The sequence below is a fragment of the Pithys albifrons genome, chromosome 3 (assembly GCF_047495875.1).
Source record: "Pithys albifrons albifrons isolate INPA30051 chromosome 3, PitAlb_v1, whole genome shotgun sequence".
Lineage (NCBI taxonomy): Eukaryota > Metazoa > Chordata > Aves > Passeriformes > Thamnophilidae > Pithys > Pithys albifrons.
The window spans coordinates 29,473,580-29,491,537 of NC_092460.1; the positions used below are offsets into that span (position 1 = coordinate 29,473,580).

The 17,958-nt window shown below is 38.2% G+C and overlaps 1 long non-coding RNA gene across 2 annotated transcripts in view; it reads left to right on the forward strand.

Moving 5' to 3' along the window:
- The window catches only part of LOC139669317 (uncharacterized), a 61,042-nt gene that overhangs the window by 12,227 nt on the left and 30,857 nt on the right, over positions 1-17,958 (forward strand). The window contains exon 2 of one of the 2 annotated variants that reach the window (XR_011697236.1): positions 1,408-1,484. The exons of the other annotated variant lie outside the window; for it this stretch is intronic. This is a non-coding gene — a long non-coding RNA (uncharacterized lncRNA). The remainder of the gene's footprint in view (positions 1-1,407; positions 1,485-17,958) is intronic. 2 annotated transcript variants of the gene reach the window in all.

Genomic DNA, 17,958 nt, shown 5'->3' on the forward strand with positions numbered 1-17,958 from the left:
TGTAAGAGTTCCTTTACATCTATATCTACTGCTTTTCCTCTTCTATACTAGGCTACCAGTCTTCTCAAAGAAGGTAATCAGAAAAAATTGATATCATCTGTTCTTGGCAGTGTCTTGCTGGCTTATGTTACAACCTTTATATTTTCTTGGTACTTAAAATTACTTCAATAATTTGTTTTGTTTTATTTCCAGGAAACAAGACTGCTGTATCTAGAATTCCTTTGCTCCTCTTAAAAACAATAATGAAAGATTTGTTTTTCTTAGTCTTCTGGGATCCCTCCTGTCTACAGCTTCCAGGAGAAAATCACTAATTATTCAGAGAGTACTTTGTCTCATTTATTGGGTTGAATTTCATCAAACACAGAGAACTTTAATGTACCAATCTTACATAAATATTCCCTGAACTGTTCTCTTCTGTACTCCAGCCTGAATTCCAAAGAACTTGTTAAAAGTAATTTGCTAAAGTATCCAGCACAATCTGCCTTTTCCATGAAGATTAAAGCAAACAATTAATTTCTATTTTCTGTGATGAAAGAAAATTATTCCTTTTCTCTGTAGAACATTTTGTTCAATCTCTTTTCTCATTTTCCTTCTTATTTCTAATATATTCACTGAAAATTTGATTTCTTACCATGTCTCTTGCTACTTGGATCTCAAATAGTGTTTAAGTTTTCTTACTTTATCCTTATATGCTTGTGTAATTCCATCGTATTCATCCTTATTTATGAACCAACTTGGATTTATTAAATAGCAGGCATTTCCCTAAGCTGGATAAGAATTATTTGTGCAGCTTCACGGACATGGGGAGTGTCATTTCTGATGACCAGGTAGAAACTGGCAAAAACTCTTCAAACCTCTTTACTCTGAACAGCTGTTTGCAGAGCCTGTGCTTCTCCACGTCCTGAGAACCTCATGAAGCAAAGCAGGTTGCAGGGCACCTTGGCAGTGTGGGGGAAGTGATGGAAATAAAAATTGGGGGCCAATGCATAACTTTTACTTGTTCGATATTTTAATCTACTGTGCACCTACTCTATGTCTTCTGGCAACTTCAACAGTGAATTTTGAGGTTTCATCATCTCCTCAGCCTTCCAGCTCCCATTCCCTTACCTCCACAAGGTTTTTCTCATGGCAGTAGCCTTCTGGCTATTACTGGAATGGCCTGGCCATAGAAATCAGGACTGACATCTTCCTGCTGCCCTCAGTGGGCACTGCTTTATGCCCTCAGGTTGTGAAGGGTCAACAGGATCTTCAGGGAACAGGAGAAGGAATGTTGATGCCACATACATGTCAGATATGGACTGTTATTCCTGTAATTTAGTTTGAGTTTTCAGCAATAGTGGTGGCATCTATAGAATCTGGAAGTGCTGAAACAGTGTCAAGATGAACAGCTTGTTGTTTACTTTGCAGTGGGAGAATGGAAGAAATCCTCATTCCTCTTCTTTCCCAGAGTGCAATTCTTAGAAGGAGCCCACTGCCTCCCTCTGGTAAGACTATAATGAACTAAACCCACTGATACATAAATTGACACTGTTTTTCCTGCAAACCATTTCTGAAAGGGATATGAAAAAATTTGCACTAGACATGGAAAGCTACTGGTGGCAGATGACACAATGTACAATATCAAGTTCGCCATGTGTTAACAGAGAAATGTAGGGTCCTACTCAGCTCATTCTGGAAATTAAGTCTTTAACTGATATTTGTATACCATTTTCCCAAAGACATTTCTTCATTTTTGCTTTTACTTTAGTTTCTGTAAGTTACTTACGTGCACAAAGCTGTTAAAAAAGTGCCTCCAGTATCAAGGAAAAAAAAAAAAAGTCGTTTAAACTGATAATTCAGAATTATTTTGAAGGAAAAAACGTCTCTGACAAAAAAAAAAAAAACATGAGAAGGTAAAGATGAAATTGAGAATTCAGTTTCATTTTCAGTATTAACTATTTTCCTTTCCTCATAAGGAGAACATCAGCCACATTTTATGCTTCAGAGCAGATGCCAGCAGGGCAAGTCTGTATAGTCCAGCCAGACAGCATGTAAAAAGTAAATTAGGAAATTAACAATAATTAATTGTACACATTCACTCTACAGTTGAACTAAGATTTAGGAAGTTTAGGTCCAATTTGTAGGTTTTATTAGAATCTCCCAGTTTTATCTGTTGGTTTTGCTTTATAGTTAAGACTGTGTGGGGAGGGAACTGCCTGTGTGTGCATAGCAAGGCAACCTAAGAAACAGGATCCTGAAACCATCTGGAACCTTTGCTTATTCTTCCAGTATCACACAACAAATAATCCATGATAAATTTCACTTTCTTTCTACAAAACCGTTGCTGAGAGAGATTTTGTTAGGTATTATAAATGCAACACAGGTTTCACTGCAGCCTCTGCCAATAGTGTTTTTTATTCTTCTGGGGTTTGAATGCCACATTGAGCTGCCTTAAGTCACTTGCATTGCTTTGTCCAACCATTAGCTGAAAATACAGTTTCCAGAGCTGGGTTAATCTAATCTTCTCTGATCGTGCACCAAAATAAGAAAGGAAGAATCATAACAAATGTTGGTCACATACTCATTCAAGCCACTTAAGCAAACAGGGAATAATTTATGTGGTCATTTGCATTCATCCTATCAAGGATGAGTATATTCAGATCAATTTGATGGTCACTTAGCCAAGAAGAACAGGTTGTTCTCAATGCAGTTCTAACTGTGTAAAAAGGCATCAATTCTAAGCAATATTTTTTGGAAAACAGTCTCATTATTAAAATGTATGAGGAAGGGAGAAGGGAAGGGAAGGCAAGGCAAGGCAAGGCAAGGCAAGGCTGATGGAGAATTTGAGTTTTCACGATCAGCTATCCACATTTTTGTTTAAATTTATATACCAATAAGCTATACAGAAAGGTTTCACATGCGTTTATATACATGGAACAACTTAAAAGAATAAAGAAAGAACAAAGGAGGAACTAAAGAACAAGTGGACATAAAAAGCTATAAAAATACAACCTCAGCACAAGGGTGGTTCTTAGTAGGACAGACCCACCTCCAGGGCAACAATTCAGAAAGCATTTGACTACTTGGGGAACTAGAAGATGTGGTCTTGACAGAGTTTTCTTCCCTCCTGTGGCTTTTACCCTGGAGACTGGCAGTTGGGTTAACATCAAAGTTATTCTGTTACATGCAAGTACATGAATGTATATGTTAGGTCAAATTTATTCCAAGTATTCTGATCTTGGTTGTGAGGTATAAATTAGGAGAAACTTAATGAAATAAATAAAATCACTAGGGTTGTCTACCAAAGTACAAAGGAATAGCATTTAGATCAGACAGTGTAACCTGTGCTCTTTATTTGTCTCTCACATAAGGATTGTTACTTACACAAATAATGCTTGTTCCCTTTTAAAACTTACTGGGGCTTGATTAAATTTTTTTTTGTAGACAGCTCTTGAAATATGTAAATTACTTTTCTTCTTCAGGAATATTGCTTTAGTGGGGACCTACAAAAGCTCTGTACCCTAGCAACAGCTCTCTGCAAGCTCTACTTATAAATCAATGCCAGATAGGTGGAACACATGGAAGAGACAGAGATATTAAATGGGTTTTATTGGTCAAGGGCACTTTTTTGCCCATGCAGAATTCAACTTGATTCATCAGTTAGTTAAAAAACCAAAATCAAAACAAATGAAAACAGCATTTGCCATCTTGCTCAGAAGGTCTGAACAGTTTTATAATAGCAAAATGCTATATAATTCTATATTACATGACTACTTTGAAGACTTAATGAAATCTGGGTGTTTCATTATCAATAATAATAATGATAGATTATTTAAATAACTGTAAAATTTGTTTATCATAGAGAAATGATATCTATAAGGGTTTCAACACCTAGCTGGGCATAGTTTGGCTCATCTGTATGCTATCTCCAAAAGCATTTGAGCAAGTAAGAAATTTCAATCTGAACCTCAGATATAACTGTAAAGTTCTGTATAATTTTGACTTAATTTAAATATCACATTTAGAAATATTACATTTAAAATATGACAATAAAGCATTTTCTCCTTGCTTTATGCACAATCCTCCTTCCTTATGGTATAAATTATTATGGTAAGGAAAAGCAGCAACTGTAAATGGAAAATTCATTTTGCCATTATTTAGATGTGAGAATTAAAAGACTAAGCAGCATGAAGAAATATATATAATAGAGTTGTGTTATCTCTCTGCGTTTGCAAGGATTATCAACAGGTGATTAGCAGTAGGTGATTATCAATAACTTTGAATGGATTTGCATAGTAAGAATGTCAGAAACTGCTGTAACTTGAACTTGACCCTGTTAAATTTCACATTTCTTTTCTTAATACTTGAAGAACCACTGCTGTTCAAAATGATTGGGGAAAAAACCCCTACTTCTATATTTCATTCTTAAAAGTAAATAAATCTTCTTTTTGATCTAACTCTCCAGAAAACCTCTAAGAAACATGCCAAGAACAGAAGGTTTCATCCCACAAATAGATGGATAAAACTTCTATAAATTCAAAGGTGACAGATAGAAAACATTGAGTAATAATCCTCAGTGCAGCACTGAATGTAATTTAACTCAGAATTTGTTGGGTCCTCCATAAGTCACTTACACTTTGGATTTGTGAAAGATCACAAAGATGGAAGAAGTCTGCCATGAAAGAAAGCAAAGTCCTGCCTCAGAGAGTGGCAGGAAATTTTCTAGCACCATTAAGGTTCCCATTAACATCTCTATAATTCAATCTTGTATCCAATACTGGCAGAAAGCTGATTACCCATTCTGCACTCCCTTCAGCTGTAAATATTTCAAACCTGACTGTTTTATGTCTCTTCCCCATAACAAAGTTACAATCTCTAAAATGTTTGTAACCTATACAGCTTATTGTAAAGGCTAAATGTCCTTGGCTTGAGAAAGAATTTGTCCTCAAAAAACCCAGCTTTGTTCCATTTTGGCAGATTAAATTCAAAAGAAATACAGTATTAGTATCCAAGCAATGCAGTCTGTCAAAATAAAAGGCAGGCAACAACTATTAGAGCTGAAGTAATGGATAATAAAAGCCAAGGGACCAACTGGAAAGTAGCTGTGTTTCATATAAGCAACTTATAGACACAAGTATCTTTCTGGGCTGGAGGAGCAAGTCTGAGAGAGCCTTTATACTCCATCAGTGCCCAATGGCCCCTTTGGTCCCCCAGCTTGTTCATCACCAGTTATGGGGACATCTGTTCTGATGGTAAAGTAGAACAGTAGCCTTTTAAAGTGTTGTAGGAGCTCTGAACAGACTCAGCATTTCCACTCTGACAGTCACAAGAGCTCTTGTAGCCTTTTCACTGGCATCACACTCTAGGACAGAGTCCCTCACACAGTGCTTTTACCTTGTTCCAACAGAGTGTTTCTCAAGGCATTAAAAAAGACACCAGGGAGGTGCAAATTTGGTGACAGATTTGTTTGTATTTTTGACAATTTGTCTGTGATTGTGTATATATCAGAGTTTTCTTATAAATATGAGGCAAAAATCCTTCTGTAGAAAGTAGCATTGATCTTACAGCACAGCCATCAGCTGTCAGTGATATCTTGAAAACCTTCAAGGACAGAGGTCCCACAAACTCCCTGGGCAGCCTGTTCCAATGTTTAAGGATCCCTGTAAGGAAAAGAATTACCTTATACCTACCTTGAAGCTCCCTGCTTCCTCTGTTTTCCCACTGTGCAGCACCACAAGGAGCTAAGCTCTGTCTTCTCACTAACACCTTGTAGGCATCTGGGAACTCCTGACCTTCTTTTTAAAGGTCTTCACTTTGTGTTTGCATTTTGTTCACTTAGATAACTGGCAAACTATTAAGACTGTTCAGAAATGGGGCACTCTTTGCTACACTTTGTAAGAAAGCAGTGGACTATTGTTTTTGTTGTCTGTGTTTGTGGTGCTGCTCAGGCCTCACAGGACTAAGGGCTTTATCCATTGAAGCTGATTTCTGTCCTTGAAAGTCCAAAGTCTACAAATAAAAGCTGGAGAAAAAGGAACAGTAAACTGATTTGGAAACACAAAGTTTATGGTGTTCCGTTCATATCATCATGAAGGTCTCCTGTCAATTCTTGTTTTGCTCACAGAATACAAATATTCTGCTATTGCTTGAGGAAAACAGGCTGTTCTTTCTCATTTTTACCTCTCTAACAATAAGTAAATTCAGGATGGCAGGTCAGTAATTTTCCTCATACTTTCAATGGTTACAGTAGGAGCAAAGAAATGATAAGTTTCTATATTTCTCACATCCATGTGCCATTCCTTTTAGGGATTATTTTTAGCCACAAGGAAGGTGATCAGTGTCAAAAGCCAATCAGTCCTTGCCTTTCCTGCAAAAACAAGCATTTCCTTAAGCCACACAGTTTTGGTTTATTCTGGTTTAAGTGACATCCCCATGTCTACTTATAGCCTGCAGACACATTCAAAGCATATTATATAGATTAGGAGATGAAAGTTCAAACAAACCCCTGCCTGCAGGACATTAGTTTGGCCATTCACATTTTTCTGGAATAGTCTCTGAAATGTTGGCACTGAGCAAGTGGACAGCACTTGACTGAAAGAGCAACTAACCTGATGGAGAATTTTTCTTGCCCAGTCAGCCTGACCTCAGGCAAGGTACAGTCCTTTTCTTGACAATGTAAATTATCGCTATGACTTAAGTAAAGTCATCTTAAGTGGCTGTGTTTTCTACTACCTCCCACTAGTGCCAGTCAGAATTACCAGACACTCCAAGAAAAATACAAGCTTTGGATAATTTTACCCCTCTAGGCAGGAGTTCAGCAGTGACTCTCTGGCAAGGGGTATGGCACTCAAGTTAGAAGTGAGCTGCAGTTCTGATATTTGATTGTGGGCTCTCAGTGCATTAGGGGTGTGCCTCTGTGTATGTACACCTGCATTTGTTCACTCCCTGAGTGAACACTAATTTCTCTGGACTGTGACTCTTGGTTGACTCAGAACAGAGTGGTCTAAGGAGTCACACATATAGATGGGACAAAGAACTGATTTGCAGCAGTTGACCAGCCTAAAACTTGGTGATTGGCTGAACTCTGAACCACCTTCATAATTAGAGAGACCTCAGAGATCTCACCTTTATAACATACAGACCTCCGGGAAGAATTTTGGGCAGTTCTTGTTATTTCCCCAGGCAGGTCCTGCTGTACCAGTTCAATTTTATGCTTGTACAGATGATGACTATGCAAGGAAGTCAAGACCCTTTCCTAAAAAACAAAGCATCATTACATTCTCGAGCAAATGAGGAAGTGATTTTGGCCAGAGCATGAAAGTTACCCATAGTTTTATCACAAGACTATGCTGCATAGCTATACAGGTTTGCAATCCTGTGGGTTGTCAGATGTTGGGTGCAAACAGAACATCTTATAAAATAATGTTAACTTTACCTCTAGGAACAAAAAAATGGAAAATACATTGGCTTCTACAGAAGTTAAAAAAAAGCATATAATCCTTCATACAGGACACTTTGACAGGAAATGAAATTGCTTTATTCTCTGAAATTTATCCTCGGCTGAGATGACACATTTCAGTAAGACACAACCTTCATGTTTTTCACATAAAACACTAGTTCTTGAAACAATAAAATAAAAATAAAAAAAAGAAGGAAGTTTAGACAGAAATGGCCTATCTTGTGCTTTCTGATGCTTCAAAGCATAAAAATTTCAAAATCTTCCCAACTTTATTTTTTTTAACTATACAACTGAAAGTAGAAAAATCCATTATCTACTTGATTACCTGTAATGTGGGAGTTAATCTGCACCAGAACTCTCTGAAAGAGAAAGAAGTACAAATTGTTTAAAAATCAACAATCTATCATAATTTACAGCTGATAATGTAAATATTAATTTTAAAAAACACCCATGTGATTTAAAGAAAGAGGAAAGTAATTTTTTTTCCTGTTCTCAATCTGACATGCTACATATGGCAAAGTGAATCACAGCTGAATCTCCACTGTACATTGAAGACTGGATTTAGAAATTCATAATTAGTTCTTCTTACTTGTCAGAAGTTCAGAATGACCAGAATTACTGTCTTCTGTCAGCATTAATAAATGGAATATGGAGACACATTCCTACAAGTGGATCATGTATTTTCCAAGACACTGTAGCTATTTCAAAGTTCTAGAGTCGTTTAAAGATCTCTAGCTTTTTTGTTAAAGTATATTAGTTGGGTTTGTTTTCATGGTTTTTATTTTCTAGCTGTAATTTTTAGGTCCTTTAAATACAGTTACAAAGACACAGTCAAAAACACTCTGAGTAACTGGGTAACATTGGAATCTATGAAGAAGTATTTAGGTATATGAAAAATTAAATATTTGGTGTATTCTCAGGTTCATGACAATGCATTCACTGAAGAGCTACTGTCTGATCAGAAAATCTAATTTTTACAGAAAACATTTAGCCATTTAAGGAGAAAAAATTAATTGTCAAGTACACATTACCTCTTACATGAGCTAACCTTTTGATTTGTAGACATGAACCCCTTTTAACCTGCAATTTCACTAAACTCAGCTTTCAGTGTCTCAAAGGATCTGTTGATTATTCAGGAATGTAAGCATCATTAAAATGTTGAAATTAGATAAAAAGCTGGATGTGGAATGTTTATGTGAGCAAAAATATATAGTGCTAGATGAACTGTGCATTAGGAAATACTCTCACACTACCTGATTTTCTTAGTTTCTTAAAAAGGGTGACATTGGTTATATCTGATGCCATATCAGCAGCAGCAGTGGAAAGAATATTGTTTGTCATGTAATAGGCTTGAGTTTGTTGCATAAACTTGGTAAATACTGATTCTGCTTAGGCAGAATTTAAAATTTAAATTTATTACAATTACACAATAAAGATTTTATAAGCAGATTTTTAAAGTGATACATAGTGAAATAAATTGATTTTTTTATAATGGAATTGTACATTCAGGATACTAAAAGGATGCATTTAAAATAAATGTATAAGAAATATTAAAGAAAATAATGTTTTGCAGAGAGATCCTGTAAAAACAAGGGGGCTTGTGCCTTCAAGAAAGAGGATCATCCGAACAGTGAACACTGCATGATGACATTTTCATGCTCTTGAAAAGTGATTAAATGCTTTCTGCTTTTCCTCATGGAAGGAATTTCTGCATATTGCCTCATTACATTCGTGCTTTACTCTTTCTTGTTCTGCCTGTTGGTTTTTCTGGACTCTGATTTTTCTTTGTTGGGTGTTAATATAGTGTTTGTTTTCTGAAAGTCTGAGTATTCTGATTTTAATGTTAGTACAGTTAAGTCTCCCAGACGTTCTTATTCAAATTCTTATTCAATCCCATTCTCTTTTCTGTACCTTTTACACATTCCTATTCAGTAGATAGTTCAGAATTCCTCAAACATCTGTATTAAAAATTCTGTCCTTCTCTGATCCAAGTTGACTGGAAGTCATTCACTAGACTGTTGTTAGGAATCAAATTTGTTCCTAACACCTATGGCCAACAGATTGCTTGCCACGTTTCTACAGCATTGAGTTGTTTAATTTCTGTGTTCTGGACACCACCTAAGTCTATTTTTAATCCTTCTGCCATGTGGTGTGAACAGAGACCACAGTGCCTGAGTGCTCAGTGAACCTCAGTTGCGCTTGCTGGTCCCTGTGCATCAGCAAATGACAGTGACACTGACTACCCTGTAGACTTTCCCTCAGAAAGCAGATTCCAAATATTGACTGAGCTGCACAGGATAATAATGTGCTCATAAATACCCTATATGGGACTGTCAATAGGACTTCCCTGCAGAAAACCTTTGTTAATTGTTTGTGAAGATGTCAATTTGAATTCCCCTCACAAAAACGTGCACTGAATCTGCTGCAGATACCAAGTAAGGGTCTATATCCAATCACAACATTTCAGTACTAATGGCTACACCTACAGCACCACCAGATTGGTTCCCTTCTGGAAACATTACTACATTTGCCTGGCATGCTCCTGCTGGCTCCAGAGAAGATCATGACCTCGTTGGGGTGAACACCAGTGACTCAGCTCCACTGGAAGACACTCCCTAAAGGAATACAATGGAAGGTGCACCTCAATTCTTTATTCAAACCTTCTGTAGCCGAGCACATGGTGAGCCCCTTTGGGAATTCATCAGCAGAGCATGCCCAGCCTTCTGATGACCCTGCCAGGGATTAACTATCTCATCAAAAAGGGCATTCATGCTACACCCCATGCACAAACATAACCAGCAGCCAAAGCTACATGTTGATGAGTAAGAAGCTGCCTAAGCTGCCCCCTGAACAGCAAAAGGATCTCCCCAGGCAGGAAAATATGTATCCTTGTGTTCTAGCCTGCAGGAGCCAGCAGACTGACACCATGGCTAGGGTCCAAATTTGCTGAGGGATGGGGATTCACAAAGCTGGATGCTCACAGTGGACTTGTGTGCCCTGTTGCTCAGACGCTACTGGGCACAATCACACTTGGTGACTGTGCAGCCTTCGGCCCTTCCTCTCCTCCACCAACCAGTTTGGGGCAATTACTGGGAAGGCTATGATTGGCTGGGAGGCTATTGCCTTAGGTCTTGTTCAGGGCCATGGCAAAGACTAGATTACCAGTAACAAATTCCCAGTAACTGGATGAGTGACAAAAAGACTCCACCAGCAGTGGCCTGAGGGGTTCTTCCTGCTGTAGGTCCCTGGACAGTGTACATGAGAGCTCTGGCAAAGCAAGCCAGCTGCATCCCAGGGTCTCCTGAGGACCTTCACCAGGGATGGAGCCAACCAAATGCAGCTGCTATGCACTTACCTTTTCTCTAAATAACATTTCCACTGACTTCTGGTCTCCTGAGCCTTATGGAGGTCTTACAGTACACAGTTCCAGAGCAAACTCACAAGAAAAGGTCAAAAGGAGACCGATGTAATAGGTCCACAGGTTTATGACCATAGAGGAGATGTACCCTGACTTATCTTGAGGCAGAACCACTTTTCAAGGGTAAGAACAGGAAGAAAACTCCAGGATGCAACAAGGCTTTGGAAAGGTCATTTCCAGCAGCAACTCAGAAAGCTGCAGTTAAAGATTGCAAAGTCCTTTGCCGTTTCCAGATATAGGGTAAATGCCACTTTTAATAGGAACATGTTTGATGAATGGCTGCTTTAGGTTTTTTGGTTTCGTTGGTTTTTTGGTTGTTTTTTTTTTTTGAGGTTGTAATAAACAAACCAAATTAAATAGAGTTTTTAATTAAACCTGGATCCCATTAGCCTGCCTACAGTAATATTGCTAAGCTCTTGATAAGACCTTTGAATCTCACAGAAGCAGCTTCTGGAGGGTGGGAAAAGAATATTAGTGGGATTTGTTGTTTTTCTCTTTAGCTTTACCTTAAATGAACCCACTCTTCAATCTTCCTGAGGACATTGGGGTCTGGAGTAGATTTCTGCACCCTTACTCAAGAGCTGACCGGGGGCAGAGCTTCTCTTTCTCCCTTGACCAGTTTACAGTGAAAACTGGTTTGTGAAAACATTAAGCAGAGTCACTATAGTGAAATTGTATTCTTTGACAGCATCTGTACTGTTGTCATTTAAATGATTAGGATTATGTTGACTGGGATTAGACTGAGCACTGATACTACAAGATATTGATGTATGATTCAATTACAACATAATTAGTTACACATCAGTTATTGAGCTGTCCGTGTTGCTAATCTGACTCTGGAATGACACAAATGTTTGATTCAATATACTTAGAGCAACTGAACTAGGGCTGGAAGGGAGAAGGCTGGTTCATACAGCTGGAAAGTATTAATGAGTTTATGATTTTGGCTCTTTTCTGGGGTTCCTCTCCCACTAAGGCACACTATGCTGACATAGATTCACAAATGACACATACAATGAAAAAAGAGAACCCAGAAAGTCACAAAAATCCAGTGTGATGTTCAATAAATCAAGTATGTTCTGATCAAAGAACCACACCAGAAACTGTAATTTTTACTGATCTGCTTCATGTTTCATTTGGTCTTGTGGAAGCTTCAGTGTATGGTGCTCAGCATGCTTCAGCAGTAGCTTGCACCCTTGTTCTGGCAGGGACTATACTCCTCAAATATGGGCACACAAAGATTAACTCCTCATACCACTTATAGGACTGATTCCTTAATAAAAATCTTCAGATTTTGGTAGCTTATAGAAAAATTGTCTCCAAATGGATACATCATCATCATCACCATCATCAAAATAACAACAACAACAACAATATTCTTCATTTCTGTAGCCTGTATTACACAACTTAAGTGGTTAAAAATTTGAAGAATAAACCATATATCATTTAGGCAGAGGGAAACATTTTAACATGTGACATTCTATTGATTGAAACCTGAAATCTAAACCAAGGAAATACATTGCCTGGAAACATTTTTGATTGCTAACATTGTTTTTACTTTGCTTTAGAATATTTTTCTTTAAAATAGAAATTATATGGAAATTATATACTAATTTTAACTAGAAAATGTTGAAAGAAGACTTTTTCATTTTTCTGTTTCAAAATGAAACTGGTAGTCACACCATTTACAAAACGTTTACATTTTGATGGAGAAAGATTTTCTGTTATAATGTGGTCTCTAGGGCCTTTTTTCATATTACTTTTGTGTCCTTCATGTATTTTTACCTGCCCATCATAAGTCTTTGGCCAAATAAGATAAGGGATTTGGTTGACCTAAATAACATAAAACTCTTCGGTACCTCTTCGTGCAGTGAGACTATTCCCACTAAGATCACACTGAAACAGTGTATGTCAAGTGAACAGAAATAACTGCATATGCTCAAAGTGAATGACTTTTTAAAAAACTGCACCAGTCTTTTGATAAATATATTATTATCTTTTGTTACCTTTACATGGGTTAGCACATCTAACACTTTTATTTAATGTTATTCCTGTGTAACTGACATTTTAAACCATAACTAAGGCAACTCTGTCACAGCTTTTCTAAAGGATGGCAGTCAAGCACCTTTGATAGCAGAAATTAAATCTAGCAGTCAACTTGGGTGATATCATTATAATCTCAAAATTATGGATGATTTGGACAGAAAAAAGTCAAAAACTTTTCATGGCATGAAGTACGCTTAAGCAGTACTAACTAAGCTGGTAGTATTTCATACATAGAGCAACCGAGAAAGCAGCAGAGAAGCAAAAAAGCATGCACTGGGTCACCTAGACCACCAGTTGCAGAAACAGGGATAATTTCTGTAGAGCAGAATCCTGATGTGCTTAATCCTGTTTAAATACTCCATCTGATTGGTCATAATAGAACTTTTTATCTGAAGAAACAAATCAGAACTTTTAAAACACAGTCTGGCAATTCAATCTCTGCAGAGAGAGAAAAATGCCCAAGCACAGATCCACTGGCATAAGTAAATCTGCATATGTATAGAGGGGATCTCATTGTAATACCAGGGCTTAAATCATAAATCACAATCTTAAACTGAGATATTTTAACATCTTTCCTCATAAATCTGTTACCAGGTAACTAAATGGAGAGGATATATAATTTCTTCCTTCTTTATGAGATGAGGATGCAGAACTTTGAAATCCTGACAGGTGTGAATCTTTTATCACTTTGGGGTAACCTGCAGCCATAAACAGACAATGAGTCACGTGTCCGAGTTCAGAACTGCCAAATTCAGTTTCTCCAAGCTTGAAAAATTCATGGTAATGAGGAGCAGGTATATTCAATTTTAGCTGCACTGTTATAATTTCCCCTTTCAGGATTCACAGCTCATTACACAATGTCAGAAGTATCTTAACTGCTTATTTTTTTTCAGTCTAGACATTTGTGGATGGGGAAGTGTTTATAAATTATTTGTTTAAAGTGTGTTACTCAAGTGAGTAGAATCTGTTCTGAGTCAACCAAGAGCCACAGTCCAGAGGAATTAGTGTTCATTAGGATGAGCAGCTCACAGAATAAAAAGAGAAGTCTAATAAACACAAGGCTGGTATTTCGTAATGTTTGTTTATGTTCTGCATTCAAAATCTTGTCTTTTGAAAGAATATGACAGATGTCTTTTTAGAGCTTAAAGCCCTCTTATGCCCACATTTTGCATCTAAGAATTTAAGCAAGGTCAGCTCTACTACACTTGACCAGTTTTCCTGCAATTTCATCAGTGCTTGTTTTGTAGGTGTTTTTTCTAATCTACCCATATGACCAAATACACCTTCACTTTAAATTCCAAGCATAGTCAGGTCTCTTGTTTCAATTTAGAGTATATGTGGGTAAGAAAGTGAAAGTAGTGCTTATGTATGGGCCACCTTGAATTTACTGCAGGGGAAGCAGAGAATGCTTTGTTGGTAAGGTAATGAAAGGTAAAAGGTCTTCCATTTCCCTGTATGCACATAACTCAGGGCCTAAACTTCCACGCATCTCTCACTCTGCCACTTGGCAACACATGGGTAGATGCAGCAGATGTACAACCTCTCAGGAAAAACTGGTAGTGATGACATTTTTTTCCACAGTATTTTTGAAGGGATACTTTGTAACTTCGAAAAAAGTAGTCATTGGAAACTATTCTATAAACATGATGCCTTTGAAGTGGCACTGATGTCACACCTGCAGAACCAGTGCTGGAGCACTAACCGCTGGAATTTCTCCTGCCTCCTCTTTCTTTTGAGAAATTTACTTTCAAGGGAATAAGATCTATTTCTGAGAGTTCCCTACTGCATGCTGAGTTCAGGAGGTGAAGATGCTTAATTGTTGTCTGGTAACAGCTCATAATTGTTATTTTCACTCCCTACATTTTCCCTCTGAAGAGCAAACACTGTTTCTTCCAACCACTTTCTTAAACATTTATCCTTGTAAATTCTTTCCTTGTAGCTCTAAAACCTTTTTTCCTCTACTGTGTAGAAGGAAGAAAATGTGTACTTTTGTGAGTGTAAACACAGCAGTTGCCATGGGAGCAGGTGCTGGAGCTATGATTACTTGCCTGCAGCTGCCGCATTTGCGAGGTGCCCAATTACCTTACCTGGTTACTCTAATTGAACAGAGAATGAACACAATGCACATTATTTAAGCAAAATGCTTTTTGATTGGCAAGTGCAAGATGAGTGGTCCAAAGGGTTCATGATCTGTGGCTTGCAGCAGCTTGTGTTGTGTATTTTCATTACTGTCTATGCTACATAAGGAGCAGTTGATTAACAAAGATGAGAGCAAAAGAAACAACAATGATGAAGAAATGTCTTTATAGAATCTGAGGTAGCTTTACAGGTTGAGATAAACAGCACTGGAAGTAGCAAGTGCAACAGCCAGTCTTACTTTTGACTGTTAAGAAAAAAAAATTCTCTACTAGAACCTCAGAAGTAGTTGAAAGCAGGAAAAATAAGCTTCAGTGTAGGATGTTTGTGAGTGGCAGGCCACACCCTTCCTTCTCCTAACTCTCCTGTTTGCTCTCCTTTTTTGAGAATCCACTTCGTTTCCATTATAAGATTTTTCACAAAAGGCTGAGCCTGCTCTAATTAGCTGACACAATAACAGCCAAAACAAAAAACAGAGACATGAAGCATCTATTTGAGTAGAGAAATTGCCATGTATGCATCAGTCAGTGAGAACTCATGGAGAAAGCAGAGGATCAACAAGAAAGCACAAGCTGCACTCACAGCAAGCAAAATAAGAGAGAAAAAGCTTTTGAACCAACCTTTTGGCAAGGCCTTGAAAGTCTAAGCAAGCAGTTTTGATTTTGTCTGAACAGAGCAGGAAGCCAGACTCCATGTCTGCTCTTTGCAAAAGTGCAGATCTGCACACACTACTTGACTCCACCAAAGGTTGGTTTTCTCTACAGAATTAATCCATCTAGACCCCAACCTCGGACTACAATGGATGTACAATGACAGAGTAAAAGAATGCTAAATGGATTAGTGTGTAAAGACTGAGAGTTTGGAAATTTTTCCTACTCATCTATGAAAAGCAAAAGACTACTTCTGAGATGCTGCATTCTCCAGGTCTCATGCTATTGCTGATCGCAGGGCAGCAGTCCCACCAAGTAGCATCCTAGGAGTCCAGTCCTTTCCAGTAGGTCTTGTACATGCAGTCAGTCTTTGCAGACTTGTTATCATAAACAGACATGGACAAATGTATGAAATGCATTGCAGGATGGCTGTAAGAGGTCTAGACTCTTATAGCATTTGCAGCATCCTCAAGTCACCTGCCCTTTCTGTCCTACCTCAGGAGCAAGCCCTGTGTGCTACAAAAGTGTCTGAGATGGGAAACCAGTGGAGTAGCCAATTAAGAGAGGATCCTTAGGGTAACACTTATGACAACCTCAGATGCTCCAGAAGACCTGGAGCACTGCTTTCAGCCACCTCAGTCTTCCAAATATGCTCCCAAACCTCCCCCAGGACCAGACTTCCCACATGTTCTCTCTCCTTTTATGTAATGCTGTAGCACAATCAGCTGGAAGGTGGTCTCACAGAGGACTTCCAGACAGGATGCTGATTAAGGAAGACTATACGCAGTGCCACAGTCAGAGTCAGGGCCAGACCCCACCTTGTTGGTGCCAAGCAGGGTGACACTGACATGATCTCACCTGATGCCTCGCTCATAACCTTGAGCTCCCTTAGGATTGATCAGCTTTGTCCTTGCTCTCCCAGGTGGCACTTCATTCCCTTGCAGCTGGGCAAATGCTATGGGTAATCTGTGTGGCATCTGCCTTGACCTCTCTTTCAGTGCCTTGGGGAAAGTCCTGGTCAGGTCAGATCCTTTACCCATGTTGAAACATGGACATGAAAGCCCAGAGGAGAACTAATTTCTAGCCACCTGCTATTTTGTGTCTTTGAGCAACATTTATTCCAGGCCTGACTTAGGTACTGATCCTTTAAGAAATGGTTGCTCAGCAGGGAGATGATGGCAGGCACTGCCTGTGAGCCCTGGTCTGGCAGTCTCTGTTATATACTCTAAAGAAGTAGATAGTGCCTGTGGCTTGCCAGATTTGGGGATACAAGAGCTTCCAGGGAATGCCAAGTTCCCTTATGCTCATTTTTCCTTCTCCTTGAGCCTTTCTTATGAGTCCAAATATACAGTATATTTCAGACAGTGTCCTACCTGGGTTATTTGTCCTAAGACTGCAGAAAAATTGTAGGGAAGGCACAAGCTAGGAGCACTTTTTCAGGTGTGTCAAAAGGGATAAATGACATGGTCAAGGGTGTGTCACCCTAAGTTTGATGCAGATGTGCTCGAAGCTCTTTGGAATTATTGCAGTGGCCCAAAGTAGAGATGCTGAGAAGGTGTTTTTGTCCTGACCACCTTTACAGGACGCAGTCTTTGGGAAAGATACAGGAGAGAGGAGAGAAAAGCTGCTATATCATCATCAAAAGTTGGTTTGGCTTTAACTCCTGATTATAAGTTTACTTCTGATGGCATTATCTTCTAAATCACTGAACATATGCACTTAGATATTAAAGAGCAGCCCTGAAAGTTAAACAGGTGCTTAAGTGCCTTGCCAAACTGGGACAACAGCATGTACATATTTCTGAGTAAAAAAAACGAAACAAAAATGTGAATGCCATGTTATGGATTTGTCTATTTTAAGATAACTTAGGTTACAAATTATTGCTTCCTGTTCTAAGACACTTTGTATGCAAAATACTCCTTTTATTTATTGTTTTGTAAAAGCCTATAGCACACAAAATTGAAAAGCTAAAGTGAAACCATCAATATACACAAGAAAAAGTATTTAAATTTCCTAATACACTTATTATCATCTCTATCTTTGTAACTGCAGGCAGGCATCCATTAGTATTTTTAAAGAATCCACAGAAAAGTTAGGAAAGTAAAATAATTAAGCACTACTGTGAAACCCACTGTATGAGAATGCAACACTAGTACCTTTATATATTTCTGAAAGAGAAAAGAGACCAAAAACCCTAGTTTTGTGATGTTTCTAATTCTGCTTTGCAAAATGTTATTTGCATAGCAAGGCCACTTAACTCATGAAACATA